This window comes from Galeopterus variegatus, unplaced genomic scaffold, assembly GCF_000696425.1.
Source record: "Galeopterus variegatus unplaced genomic scaffold, G_variegatus-3.0.2 Scaffold2596, whole genome shotgun sequence".
NCBI lineage: Eukaryota > Metazoa > Chordata > Mammalia > Dermoptera > Cynocephalidae > Galeopterus > Galeopterus variegatus.
The window spans coordinates 175,472-188,748 of record NW_007728707.1 but is presented as its reverse complement, the minus strand read 5'-3'; the positions used below and the strand labels follow the sequence as shown (position 1 = coordinate 188,748).

The window sequence follows — 13,277 nt, the reverse complement described above, 5'->3', positions numbered from 1 at the left end:
ATTCTGGGAAACCGAAAACTAAGCGAAGAACTCAAAACTTACCCAGCACTTTTTTCCCGCCTGCCCTGTCCTCACCCCTCCTCCCGGGTAGCAGTGTGTCAACTCCCTATTGGATAAGAGCTCCCCCGCCCCTGGTACCTTATAAAAACCCCTGCTTGCTGTAATAAACAGAGTTCCGGCTTTGACCGCTCTCCTGGCTCGGTGTTCTTTCTTTGTCCCCGGGGCCGAAGCGCAGAGGGGATCGGGCCTGCGACACTCATCATCCCGCTCAGCCCCACAAGAGGTTACCGCTGGCTGGTCCGGGGTCCCTTCCCGCCCTGTGTTGTTGGTCCCCGGTGGTGAGGAACCAACATTCCATTACTTTTTCATCACCCCCAAAGAATCTGTGTACCCATTAAGTAGTAACTTCTCAACCCACCCCACATCTCCAGTCTCTGGTAAACTCTTATTTTCTTTCCCTATGAATCTGCCTACAGTAGTCCCCCCCCCCCTTATCTCTGGGGTATACATAACAAGACCCCAGTGGATGCCTGAAACCATGGATAGTACCAAACCCTATATAAACTATGTTTTTTCCTATACTGTACCTATATACCTATATGAAGTTTAATTAAGATGGTTGCCATCAATAAGAACATGTTTTCTGTTCATGTCTTCCCCCCCACAAATTTAATGCCTTTTCCATCCTAAATAAGCATTGATATACTGTGACTGTAACTTTTGTAGATTGAGGTGACAGCAAAACTAGCACAAATTTTTTTCCTTCTTCACAATTTTTTTCCATCTTAACTAAGCACTAATCATGCACTGTGTCTTTAACTTTTGCCGTTTGAGGTGCAACAGCAAAAACTAGCACAAATTTCTTTTTCCTTCTTCACAGTTTCATGGATTTGTTCTAACTGTAGATGTTAGAAACCTTAGCATACAATTTTTTTTTTCTTTCCTTAAGTTGAGAACTGTCACCTTTTTACTTAAAGGAAGCTCCTTACAAGTTTTCTTTGGCATATCTGAACTTGCCAGCATCATTACTCTTGCACTTTGGGGCCATTATTAAGTAAAATAAGGGTCACTTGAACACAAGCACTGTGATACTACAACAGTCAATCTGATAATCTAGATGGCTACTGAGTGACTAATGGGCGGGGGGAGCATATATGGTGTGAATATGCTGAATAAAGGGATGATCCACATCCAGATGGGATGGAGCAGGACGGTGCAAGCTCTTATCATACTATTCGAAATGGTGTCCACCTTATGATCATTTATTCTGGAATTTTCCATTAAAAATTTTCAGACCACAATTGACTGCTGGTAACTGAAACCACAGAAAGTGAAACCGCAGATAAGGAGAGACACTGTATTCAAGATAAATATTTTTCCCCCCAAAACTGCCTATTGAAGAGTCATATAATATTTATCTTTTTCTGTCTGGTTTCTTTCACCTAGCAAAATGTTTTCAAAATTCATACATGTTGCAGCATGTATCAATACTTTGATCCTTATTGTGACTGAATAATATCCAATTGTATGAACATAAAATATTTTATCTGTTCATCTGTTGATAGACATTTGGGTTGTTTCTACCTTTTGGCCATTACGAATAATGATGCAATGGACATTTGTATACAAATATTTATTTGAGTCTCTGTTTTCAGTTCTTTTGGGTATATACCCAGGTGTGGAATTGCTGGGTCATATGGTAAGTCTATGTTTAATTTTTTGAGGAACTGCCAAATTGTTCTCCACAGTGGCTAGCATTTTTCATTCCAACCAGCAATGTACATTTCTCCATATCCTTGCCAACACTTATTTTCCATTTTTTAAAAATTATACTCATCCTAGTGGGTGTGAAGTGGTATTTCATTGTGGTTTTGATTTGCATTCTCCTAATGATTAATGATGATGAGCATCATTTCATATGCTTGTTATACATTTATATATCTTCTTTGGAGAAATCTCTATTCAAGTCCTTTGCCCATTTTTTAACTGGGTTGTTTGTTTTTCTGTTGTTGAGTTATAGGAGTTATTTATATATTCTGCATATTAAACCCTTATCAGACTTATGATTCGAAAATATTTTCTTCCATTCTGTGGGTTGTCTTTTCACTCTCTTGATAGGGTTTTTTGACGCACAAATGTTTTTTATTTTGATGAAGTCCAATCTATTTGTTGCCTGTGCTTTTGGTGTTGCGTTTAAGAAACCATTGCCAAATCCAAGATCATAAAGTTATTCTCTCTGTTTTCTTCTAAGAGTTTTATAGTTTTAGTGCTTAAATTCAGGAGTTCATTTTTGTATATGGTGTAAGGTAAGGGATCAACTTCACTCTTCTGCATCTAGATATTCAGTCTTCCCAGCATCATTTGTTGAAGATACTGTTCTTTCCCACTGAAGGGTGTTGGCACCTTTGTTGAATATCAACTGACCATATTTGTGAGGGTTTATTTCTGGGCTCTCTATTCTATTCCATTGGTCTATATTCTATCCTTATACAGTACCACACAGTTTTGATACTGTAGGCTTGTAGTAAGTTTTGAAATCAGGAAGTGTAAATCCTCCAAATTTGTTTTTCTCTTTCAAGATCATTTTGGCTATTTGGGGTCCTTTGAAATTCTGTATGAATTTTAGGATGGGTTTTTCTATTTCTGAAAAATGCCTTTGTGATTTTGATAGTAATTGCATTGAATCCATAGATCACTTTGAGTAGCAATCTAAACATTAAGTTTTCCAATCCAGGAAGAGAGAATGTTTTTCCACGTATTTATGTCTTAATTACTTTCAGCAATGTTTTGTAGTTTTCCGTGTACTAGACTTGGTCTTCTTTGTTTAAATTTATTCCTAAGTATTTTATTCTTTTTATATTGTAAATGAAATTGTTTTCTTAATTTCCTTTTCAGTTTCTTTACTTGTAGTGTACAGAAATACAACTGATTTTTATGTGTCATCAATTTCATATCCTGCAACTTTGCTGAATTCGCATATTAGTTCCATATTTTGGTATGGAATCATTCAGGTTTTCCACATATGAGATCATGTTATCAGTGAAGAGATCGTTTTACTTCTTCCTTTCCAATTTGGATGACTCATTTTTTCTTCTTGCCTAATTGCTCTGTCTAGAAGTTCTAGTCCTGTGTTGAATAAACAGCAATTGTGAAAGTAAGCATCCTTGTTTTTTTCCTGATCTCAGAGGAAAATCTTTCAATGTTTCAACACTGAGCATAATGCCAGCTGTGGGTTTTTCATACATGGCTTTTATCATGTTGAGAAGTTTCCTACTATTCCTAGTTTATTATCTGATTTTATCATGAAAGGGTGTTGAATTTTGTCAAATGTTTTTCCCTGGAACAATTGAGTCTGGTTAGTACCAGATTTACAGATTATGTTGCATAATAATATGAATACAAAATATCTGCATGCGTATTCCCAGTCCATTATTTCATCTTAGTTTGTGTTCCCGTAACTCATTGGTAAAGAAATTGACTTTAATTCCTTTAATACTGAGCACATAACACAGGGCCCATGTGCAAACCACCAATTTTAGAAAGATTTCTAAGATCATAATTTTTAGATAATAAAAAAAACCCAATATTTAAATAATACCAATAATAGTTTATCATAGAAGGTAATTGATATTGTTTGCAATATTTCTCCAAGGTTATTTATATCCAGTTCAATGATTCCTACTTTGAGCTGTAGGTTAGCTTTTATATCCTGTTTCCTTTCTTTATTTCTAATAAGTTAGCGAGTCCCAATTAGAGATTACTAAGAATAGAAGCAGATGCTTGTCAACTCTTTCAGTTATGCCTGAATATTTGGATCAAATAAGGACTCAAATGGAGAGATTTCTCATACAATCCTATTGTAAATCCATCAGACTCTAACATTTTAGACTCTACTTGGAGATGCCTAAGATATTAGCACTTTTCATTATTTTCTTCAATACTACATCAAGATTTGGGAGACATGTTATTAATTACTAGCTGTTCATTTTAGTAAAGCAGTGTGTGGATTGACATTCAGGTGAAATTCTTTTCATATAAATAGCCATGATCTTTCTTCAGCAAACTTGCTGAGCTTTGTTTAGTTTTTCTAAAACGCTTTATTAAGATGTATATCAGATACCATATAATTCACCCATTTAAAGCATACAATTTATCTTTCTGATGTACTCAAAGATATGTGCTACCATCACCAGTCAATTTTAGAACATTTTCATCACCTGAAAAAGAACCCACATACCCTTTAACTATCATCCTCCTATCCCCCTAATCTACTCAATACCACTCCTCACAGCTCTAAGCAACCACCAGTCTACTGTCTATCTCTATATCTTTCTCTGTTCTGGACTTTCACAGGAGTGGAATCATATAATATGTGTTCTTCTGTGACTGGCTTATTTTAGTTAGCATAACATTTTCAAGATTCATCAGTGATGTAGAATGCATCAGAACTTCATTCCTTTTTATGGCTGAATTACATTCCATTGTATGTACATACCACAATTTGCCTACCTAGCTGTCCATTAATGGACGCTGGAGTTGTTTCTACCTTCTGGCTATTTAATTATGAATACTGCTGGTATAAACATTCATGTACAAATTTTTGCATGGACATATGTTTTCATTTCTTTTAGGTATAGAACTAGGAGTGGGTTGCTGGATCATATGGTAAGTATATGTTTAACCAATTGAGAAGCTGCCAGACTGTTTTCCAAAGTGTTGCACCATTTTACATTTCCACTAGGAGTCTATAAGTGTTCAGAATTCGCCATATCCTTGCCAACCTTTGTTTTTTCCATTTCTGAGAAAAATGTCATTGGAGTTTTGATGGGGATTGCATTGAATCTGTAGATCACTTTGGGTAGTATGGACATTTTCACAATGTTAATTCTTCCAATCCAAGAGCATGGGATATCTTTCCATCTTCTTGTGTCTTCTTTAATTTCTCTCATAAGTGGTTTGTAGTTCTCATCATAGAGATTTTTCATATCCTTATTAAATTTATTCCTAGGTATTTTATTTTTTTGGTGGCTATTATAAATAGAGCTAGCTTTCTTGATTCCTTTTTCTGCCAGTTCATTGTTAGAATATAGAAATGCTACTGACTTTTGCGTATTGTTTGTATCCTGCAACTTTGCTGAAATCATTTATTAACTCTGAGTTTTTTTGTAGAGTCTTTAGGCTGTTCTGTATATAGGATCATGTCATCTGCAAATAGGGACAGTTTGACCTCATTTTTCCAGTCTAGATGCCCTTTATTTCCTTCTCTTCCCTGATTGCTCTGACTACCAACACTATGTTGAGTAGGAGTGGCAAGAGTGGGCATCCTTGTCTTGTTCCTTTTCTTAAGGGAAAAGCTTTCAACTTTTACCCATTAAGGATGATAATGGCAGCGGGTTTGTCATATATGGCTTTAATTGTGTTGAGATACTTTCCTTCTATACCCAGTTTATAGAAAGTCCTTATCATGAATGAATGTTGAATATAGTTTTATGTATGTGTTGCTGTATTCTATTAGCTCGTACTTCATTGAGGATTTTTGCATCTATATTCATCAAAGATATTAGCCTGTAGTTTTCTTTTTTTGTTGTATCTTTGTCTAGTTTGGGTATCAAGGTGATGTTTGCCTCATAGAATGAGTTTGGGAGAGTGGTCTCTGTTTCAACTTTTTTGGGATAGTTTGTAGAGAATTGGTATTAATTCTTCTTTAAAGGTTTGGTAGAATTCTGCAGTGAAGTCATCCAGTCCTTGGCTTTTCTGTGTTGGGAGACTACAGATAACAGCTTCAATCTCTCTGATTGTTATTGGTCTGTTCAGATTTTCTATGTCTTCTTGGCTCAGTCTTGGTACTTTGTGTGTGTCCAAAAATTTATCCATTTCCTCCAGATTTTCACATTTGTTGGCGTATAATTGTTTATAGTAATTTCTAATGATTCCTTGTATTTCTGAAGTGCTGGTCCTAATATCACCATTTTCATTTTTAATTTTTGTTATTTATGTCTTCTCTTTTCTTTGTTTAGTTAGCCTTTGTGAGGAAAATGGAGTTTGGTCAAGCCCTCTCACCCCATATCCAACTGGGTATGATTCAGCACATCTGTTGTAAACAAGTTATGTAAGAGTGGCATAACTGCACATGTGTGCCCATGTACCCTTGGCTCATTGCCACTGTTGTGTACTTTTGGTATGGAAGACAATGGCTCTGAACCAACGGCCATTGGAGCTCACATCTGAAATAAAACATGTCCACTTTGCCGGCAGTTACTTGGTTTTTCTTTTGCTTACCTGACTCGACCTGCATAGGACAGGGTAGAGGGATCTGTGTTCCAGACTGACATCCAATGTTTTGTCAGTTTTATTTATCTTTTCAAAGATATTGGTTTGTCAGTTTTACTTATCTTTTCAAAAAACCAACTTTTTGTTTCACTGATCTGTTGTATCATTTTTTGAGTTTTTATTTCATTTAGTTCTGCTCTGATCTTAATTATTTCTTTTTGTCTACTAACTTTGGGTTTGGATTGTTCTTGTTTTTCTAATTCTTTAAGGTGAAGTGTTAGGTTGTGGATGGCAACATCTTTCCATTCTTCTGAAGTAAGCATTTAGTGCAATACATTTCCCCTTTAGTACTGCTTTTACAGTATCCCACAGGTTTTGCTATGATGTGTCATTATTTTCATTAGCTTCAATAATATTTTGATTTCCTGTTTAATTTCTTCTTGGACCCATATGTCATTAAGTAGAATGTTGTTTAATTTCCATGTATTTGTATAGTTTCCAGAGTTTCATTTGTTATTGATTTCTAGTTTTAATCTATTGTGTTCTGAAAAAATACATGGGATAATTCCAGTTTTTTTGAATTTGTTGAGATTTGATTTGTGACCTAACATGTGGTCTATCCTGGAGAATGTCCCATGTGACGAAGAAAAGAATGAATACTCTGACATTGTTGAATGAAATGTTCTGTATATATCTGCCAAGTCCAGTTGCTCTAAAGTGTTGTTTAGGTCCTGTGTTTCTCTGTTGATTTTTTGCCTAGATGATCTGTCCAGTGTTGAGAATGGTGTGTTCAGATCCCCAACTATTATGGTATTAGTGTCTATCTCTTTCTTTAGGTCTAATAGTGATTGCTTTATAAATCGGGCTTGTCCGATGTTGAGTGCATATATATTTATGATTGTTATGTCTTCTTGTTGGATAGATCCTTTTATCATTATATATTGGTCTTCTTTATCTTTTTAAATGGTTTTTGGTTTAAAGTCTTTTGTCTGATACAAGAATAACTACTCCAGCTCTTTCTTCATTTCTGTTTGCAAGGTATATCTTTTTCCATCCTTTCACTCTTAGTCTATGTGTGTCTTTATGGGGGAGGAGGGTCTCTTGAAGGCAGAATATTTTTGGATCCATCTTTTTAATCCAATCAGTCAGTCTGTGTCTTTTGAGTGGGGAATTCAAACCTTTTACATTAAGAGTTATTCTTGAAAGGTATTGATTTATTCCTGTCATACTGATTTTTGTTTGGATGTATTAAATATCTTTTGTTCCTTTCTTTCTGATTTACTGATTGTCTTCTCTGCTTGTTGGTTTCTTGGAATAGTGGATAATCTTTTTTTTCTCTTTATTGTTAACATTTTATTTTACTGGTAGGTTTTGTTCTATCTTGAGTATTCATGGTAGTGATGGCTGTTTTTCAGGTACCAGACCCAGTACTCCCTTTGAGAATTTCTTGTAAGGCTGGTTGTGTGATACTGAATCCCCCAGTTTTTGCTTGTCTGGGAAATATACTATTTGTCCTTTGTTCCGAAAAGATAGCCTTGCTGGGTAAAGTATTCTTGGCTGGAAATTTTTGTCTTTTAGTATTTTGAATATATCATCCCATTCTCTTCCAGATTTTAGGGTTTCTGATGAAAAGTCTGATGTTAGTCTGATAGGGCTTCCCTTATAAGTGACTTGATACTTCTTTCTTGCAGCTTTTAAGATTCTCTCTTTGTCTTCGAGTTTTGCCAATTTGACTATAACATGTCTTGGCGAGGACCTTTTGGGTTGAATATGTTAGGAGATCTTTGAGCCTCCTGTATCTTTCCCTATACCTGGGAAGGTTTCTGCTATTATTTCGTTGAATATGTTTTCAATGCCATTTCCTTTTTCTTCCCCCTATAGAATACCTATGATTCGGATATTTGTGTGCTTGAGGCTGTTTGTTATCTCTCTTAGATTTTCTTCAACTTTTTAAATTTTTTTTCTTTGTCTGCTTGTGTTATTTCAAACAAACCATCTTCAAAGTCAGATATTCTCTCTTTTGCTTGTTCTAGCCTGCTGGTTAAGCTCTGCTGTGTTTTTTATTTTGTTGACTGAATCCTTCAGCTCCACAAGCTCTGCTACATTCTTTTTCAGGGCATTGATTTCTTTGTACATTTCCTCTTTCAGGTCCTGTATACTTTTTTTCATTGCATTGTGTTCTCTAACTGAGTCTTCTTGTACCTCATTTAGTTTCCTCAGAATTGCTGTTTGAAATTCCTTGTCAGTTATTTCAAGGATTTCCTGTTCTATAAGGTCTAGAACTTGAGCGTTATTATATTCCTTTGGTGGCCTTGTACTTTCTTGGTTTTTCATATTTCTAGTATATCTCCATTGGTGTTTAGTCACTGTGGCAAAGGCTATAGCAGTCTACTTTTTCTACCCTGGTGTCTGGAGCAATATCAGGGAGATTTGTTGGCATTCAGCTGCCTGTTGCTGCCTTGGGTCCCGGGGGTTGTTGGTGGCTGAGGTCTCTCTTGGGGATGGGGACTCACCTGGTGGTAGCTTGGGGTCCTGTGGGTGGAGCCAGCCCCACTTCTTAATCAAGTTTTCTTTCATGGTAACTAGTATGAAATCATCAGTCAGAGCCAGCTGCCTTGGCATCTTCTTTATTTTTAAACCAAAACGATGATTTTTAATGTGAAACAGAGGTATGGTTACAATTATGTAATCTGAAACAAAAAAACCTGTGGGTGTTCAGGAGTTGGAAGGTTACAAAGTAATGAGGGTAACACTGAGTACAAGAAGAAAAACTGTTCCAGAACCTTAGAAGCAGATTAATATGGCTTCTCCTTGCGATCCTGTCTGTGCTCACCCCTGGAGTCCATCTTGCCAGGACCAAAGCCACCTCTGTCCCCACCACCCTGGCCCCTTCAGAAGCCCCCATGGTTCCCACCATGGCCTCAGTAGCTGCCCCGATCATAGCCTACCCTGCCACCCTGACAGTCATCTCCATAGTTACCCCCCATATTAGAGCCTCCTGGTCCCCCTCCTGGGCCATCTGGTTTAGGGGCCTTACACTGGTTGAATTCACTCCTCCAAGGGAAATTCATGTTCTCACATGTAGCATTAGGACACTTCCAGTCCCCAGCTTGTTGCTGTCCTCTATTGCCCTCACCTCCACTAGGGAATCCTCCCCAGCTACCACTACCACTGCCACCACCTCCACAGCCTCCATAGCCTTCTCACCCTCAGCCTCCATCGTCACTACCCTGCTTGAAGTCTGCCTGGCAAAGAGCAAATGATATCTTGATAGGATTCCCAGAGAATTCTTTATCATCAAACCAGTCAATACCTGATTTTGCAGGAGGTGGGTCATCAAATGAGACTGTTGCCTCTCCCTTCAGCTTGCTAGTTTCCCTGTGTATGTATAAATTAATCATGGGCTGTCCCATTTTCTTGTGTGTCTTAATAATACCAACCTGCTTGAAGTAATCAGCCACAGACTCAATTGTAACATTCTCATCCGGGCCTTGCATGAAGATCGTATTGTTGTCTTAATTATCCTGTTCAGAGTCAGGATGTGATCCTTGGTCCTGAGGCCACCAAATTTACTGAAGCAACCACAGTCAATTCCACAAATGCCAGCCTCTATCTCCATGGCCACCTCTGTGACCTCTGGGTTCACAGACACCACTGCTACGGTTGTAGCCACCAACACCGCCCCTGCCTCGGCCCCCATGATTCTGTTGGCCTCCCCCATAGCCACCACCACCATGACCACTTTGGTCCTGATTGCCATAACCACCACCACCACCACCACTCATGGAGGACTTATCTTGGCCATAGTTACCTCCACCACCTCGGCTGGTACTGTTGTACCAGCTCTGCCATCCATGAAGATTACAGGAACTTCACTGCTACATGTAGCTTTGCTGCTGTCCACCATGGCCAGAATGTTGGCCACAGCCCCCACTCTGGGGCTCGCCATAGCCGCTGCTCTGAGAACTGCTACTGTAACTTCCCGAGGTACTGCCAGGAGCTAGCTGTTGACCACAGCCAGGGTAGGAGGACTGTTGCCTGTAGGATGATTGGGAACTTTGGCTACTGTCATAGCCACCAGTTGAGCCATGTCCCTGGGGAGCCAACTGAGTGCCTTAGCCTGTATTCTGGGTCTGTCCATAAGAAGAACCATAGCTGTTCTGGCCACAGCTTTAAGTATATGCTGACTGGCCATAACCAATGTAACTCTGCTGTCCTAGGGCTGATTGCTCTGCTGGGAGCAGCGCTGCCCAGGCTGGGTGGGTAGGCCCCATAGCTTTGAGTTGCTTGTTAGGAAGAGTTGTTTGAGGCCATGTCTGTGCACACATGCACAGACTGACAAGCCAGAAGATTCCAACACCATGGAACACCGACACCTTGAAGACTGAGCCCATCTTCTATATTAACACTGAAGTTTCTTGAATTATGTTATACTAATATTGAACTAGTTTGAACTATGTTATTATACAAGTTTGCAGTATTTATTATACTATATTTATCATTCCCTTATGCTTCAATGAACCACATTTGAGCCATGATCAATTTTGAGAGACTAAGAATATAATATAACTAATTTAAGCAAGGAAAAGTGAATGTAATTTAACAATAACATGTGAATGACATGAAAGTTCAGACACCAAAGTCAACTGTCCCTGTTCAATGGATGTTTGCCAAGACAAAACAACCATTGCAATCCTGATATCAATAAGTAGTCTAAGACATTGTAACAGATATGATGAATGAAATAGGATTTGGAGGGATATCACAGCTTACACCTTACATTTCAAAATGTGATATAAATTGACTTAGTGATTGCTCACACCTAAATGCCTAGGAACCATGGTAGATAGTCAGGTATTCCAGTACTTCAGAATCACACTGAGAAACACTGCCCTAGAGACCAGAACTATTCCTGGCATGCAACAGGAACTCAAAAAGTGACTGTGATTATCTTCATTCTTATCTGTTCTACCTGCCTTGTAGCTTGCACTGGAAGAATGCAAGAGCCCTTCTGTGTGCTCTTGCACTACCACATCAAGTTGCCTGTACAGCATGTGTGGCTCACTCTGGCTAGGTGTTCCCTGAGTTTCATCTACTTGACCACTTGATAGACTTTATTGGAATTTCTGGGTTGTAAGCCCAAGGACCTTGTCTACCTTGCTCACAGCTGTGTTTTTAGTGTGTCACATAGTGTCTGGAATATGGTAAAAGCTATATATTAAATAAGGTGTATTTATAAAATGAATATCAAATCGAGATGAGAGAAATTATCATCTTCTGTGATCTGGACCTAACTATGGAGAAAAATCACTAGATAAAGAACGCTTTTTCTGAGCAGAAAGTAACTACCTACAGAAAAGCATGTATAGTGTACTTAGCTATCCATTTAGTGTCCTAATCATAAACAGTTAATGCGGTTAGCCTTTCTCTTCAAAGTTACTTCTGAGTATTAGATCTATAACTTTTGCATTTTCAGTGGAATTTTGGTGTTTAGAAATACTGCATTTTTCGTTTTTTTTAATTTTTGTATCTCACATATAAATCTGTACACAACTACATCAGCAAAAACTCTTCTAACAGAACTACAGTTGGTTCTCCATCTCCATGGGTTCTGCATCCTCGGATTCAACCAACCACAGATCAAAAATACGTGGGAAAAAAATTTTGTCTGTATTAAACACATACAGACTTTTCCCCTTGTCCTTATTCCTAAACAATACAGCATAACAAAGTTCTGCATCCTCGGATTCAACCAACCACAGATCAAAAATACGTGGGAAAAAAATTTTGTCTCTATTAAACACATACAGACTTTTCCCCTTGTCCTTATTCCTAAACAATACAGCATAACAAATATATGTATAGCATTTATATTGTATTAGGTATTATAATTAATCCAGAGATGATTTCAAGTATATGGGAGGGTGTGCATAGGTTGTGTGCAAATACTATGCCATTTTATGTCAGGGACTTGAGCATCCATGGATTTTGATATCCACGAAAAGTCCTGGAACCAATCCCCCATAGATACTGAGGGACAACTGTATTGACCAATGAGTAGTTTTCCTACTTTAGAAAGCAGGTGTGTGTGTGTGTGTGTGTGTGTGTGTGTGTATCTTTTAAAAGAATAAAAGATCCTTTTAAAAATGGTCTGTTTTGTAAGCAAGCTTTGCTTTAGTTTTTATACAGAGAGATTGTTTTTTTTTTTTCTCTGTGTGTCTTGTGATGACTTATGTCTACTTTACCGAAAACAGCAACAGAAGCCAGAATCTATATCTTGTTTGTCATTGTTAGCTCTTCAAAGAGAACTGGTATTACAATGGTGATATTGTAAACAGAGGAAAGGAAAAGGAGTGGACTACTGAAAACAGTAAGACAAAGTAAGACAAAGCTTAAAGAAAAAAGTTACACATTCCATGCAGCACACTACAAAGCCAACAATTTCCTTTGGCAACAAAGAAGCTGCCATGAGCTAATAAGCATACCCTCTCTGTGCTATGGCAGTGAAGTTTTTAAATCCCAAGTCAGAACCCTCTAAAGTAAGCCTAGAATGCCCCTCTGGCATATTCTGCCCATGTTCCACTAATATATTCTTAGATTTACCAAAGAAATGAGAATGGTGTAATTGCCTTGGAAGTTTGATCTCTTAACATGTGGATTGTGATAATTACTGAGCTACTGCTCAGACACAAGTTAATCAGAGAGGTTATGCCAGAAGGGAGTAATCTTTGCATCCAGGATAGAGGATTCTAAATAAATTAGTGTTGAATGAATAAGTAAACAAATGAATGTAATAATAAATAAACCAGGAATTAAGTATCACCAACACTTGATTATCCGAGGTTTCTAGATTACCCATAGCTAAAAAAATATATAGTCCACGGGGCCGGCCCGGTGGCGCACTGGATAAGTGCGCCGCTTGGGAAGCGCGGCGGCGCTCCCGCCCGAGGGTTCGGATCCCACATACAGACCGGTTCCCGCTCACTGGCTGAGCGAGGCGCAGGAGC

General features: G+C 38.1%; 1 protein-coding gene and 1 pseudogene across 1 annotated transcript in view; both read right to left on the bottom strand.

Annotated features, from left to right (window-relative positions):
* The window catches only part of LOC103598396 (FAS-associated factor 1-like), a 180,344-nt gene that overhangs the window by 85,781 nt on the left and 81,286 nt on the right, over window positions 1-13,277 (bottom strand). The window lies entirely within an intron of this gene.
* LOC103598395 lies at window positions 8,608-10,584 on the bottom strand (annotated as a pseudogene).